We start from the raw sequence: 2,500 nt of genomic DNA, 5'->3' as shown, positions 1-2,500 counted from the left end.
TGTGCACCCCACACACACACACAAGAACCCACACATACACGCACGCACGCACAACCCGCACACACCCCACCACACACACACACACACACCCCACACCCTACACACACAACACACACCCCCTAAAATTATATATTATTGTATATATATATATATAATATATTACATATATTCATAATTTGAAAGGGTAAAAATAGATAGATGTGTGTTTTTTGTGGGGTGTGGTGTGTTTGTGGGGTTTGTGTGTGTGGGGGTTGTGTGTGTGTGTGTGGGGTGGGGTGTGTGTTTATATGTATATATATTTTATAATTTTATTTTATATTTTATATATAAAATATTTTTATATATTATATACATTTATAATAAAAAATATGCTTTTTAAATGTATATATTAATATATATATATATATATAAAAAATTTATTTTATATGTATTATATATATATATTTATAAAATAAATATAAAATATAATATAATATTATTATATATATATATAATATAAATACTATTTGGGGTGTGTGTGTGTGTGTGTGTGTTTTGTGTGTGGTGTGTGGAAGAATAACCCACAATACTTTAAACCGATATCATAAAATTTGTGTGTGTGTGCCCCACACACACATATATGCATAAAATATAATAATATATAATATATATTATATTTTATATATATATATATATGTTTGTGTGTGTTTTTTGTTGTGTGTGGGTTTTGGGGTGTGTTTTTTAATATACATTATTTATTTTTTAAAGTAAATATACATAATAAATACATAATTTTTAAAAAAATATATATATATAAAATATATATAAAATATAATATATATATTTAAAAATTTTAATTTTTTTTTAAAATAAAATGTTTGTGTGTCCCCTGTGCGTATGTGTATGTGATTTTGTGTTTTAATACACCACACACACATAAAACACTTTCCCAAAAGCCCAAACACACACACACACACACACACACAAAACACTACCATACACACACACAACCCCACACAAACACACCCACCCCAAAACCCCACACACACTCATCATCTATCTATCTAGAATATATTTTAAATATATATATAATATATATATATATATATATTATATGTAAATATATCTATGTGGGGTGAGGGGTGTGTGGTGTTGGGGTGTTTTGGGGTGTGTGTGTGTGTGTGTGTGTTGTGTGTGTGTGGTCTGTTTTGTGTGTTTGTGGGTGTGTGTTTAGATTGTATTTGAAATTCCCTAAAATAATTTTATTTATATTATATATATATATAATATTATATATATTATATAAATTTATATATAAATATATTTATATAAAATGAAAATATGTATATTATATAATATATATATAAAATATATATATATAAAATATATATAAATTTTATATATTCGTATATATATTTTATATATACATAATTTTACATATGTATATTGTATATACAAAATTTTTTTTTTTTTACATATAATATATATAGATAGTTTAAAAATAGATAGATAGATAGATAATTTAAAAGATAATAGATGATAGATAGATAGATAAATAGATGATAGATAGTAGATTAAAAGATACAAAACCTATATATCCGTATATATATATTAAAATATATATATATTTTATTTATTATATATATAAATATATTTTAATAAATATATATATATATATTTCGGGGTGTTGTGTGGGGTGTGGTGTGGGGTGTGTGTGTGTGGGTGTTTGTGTGTTTGTTTTGTGTGTGTGAAAAATATATATATAGAGAGGATTATAGATTTTTAGATATTTTATATAATATATATATATATATATATATAATATATAATTATTTATATGTATGTATATTATGTATGTATGGTATTTTATGTATGTATATATAATTTAATTATAATTTTATATATATATTATATATATTATATATAAAATTTTATAAAATATTCCTAGTAATAGATAGATGATAGATAGATGGTGTGTGTTGGGGGGGTTTTTTTATTTGCTTTGTGTATTGGTGTGTGCACAAGGACACACAAACTTTTATATATATATATTATAAAATTAAAATATATATAAATATATATATATTATATAATGTGTTGTGTGTGTGTTGTGTGTGTGTGTGTGTGTGGTTTTGGGGGTGTGTGTTTTGTGTTGGGGGTGTGTGCCCTGTTTTTGTATATATTTATATATATATATAAAATATATATAATATATTATATATATATATATATATATTAAAATATATTTTGTTTGTGTGTGTGTGTTTGTGTGGTGTGTGTTTTGTGTGTTTGTGTGTTTGTGTGGGGTTGTGTGTGTTTTGGGTGTTTTTTATTTCTTATGTATTTATCATGTATATATACATAAAAAAAAAAATATGTATAATTATACTTATTGTGTCCCACACACACCCCAAAACACACACAGACCACACATGCCCGCACGCCCCTTACACACACGCACACACACACCCACAAACACACACACAACAAATAAAAATATATATATATTATATAAAATAAT

This window comes from Penaeus monodon, chromosome 14, assembly GCF_015228065.2.
Source record: "Penaeus monodon isolate SGIC_2016 chromosome 14, NSTDA_Pmon_1, whole genome shotgun sequence".
In the NCBI taxonomy this organism is placed as follows: Eukaryota; Metazoa; Arthropoda; class Malacostraca; order Decapoda; family Penaeidae; genus Penaeus; species Penaeus monodon.
The sequence above is the reverse complement of the archived record's forward strand: the minus strand, read 5'-3'. Positions refer to the sequence as shown.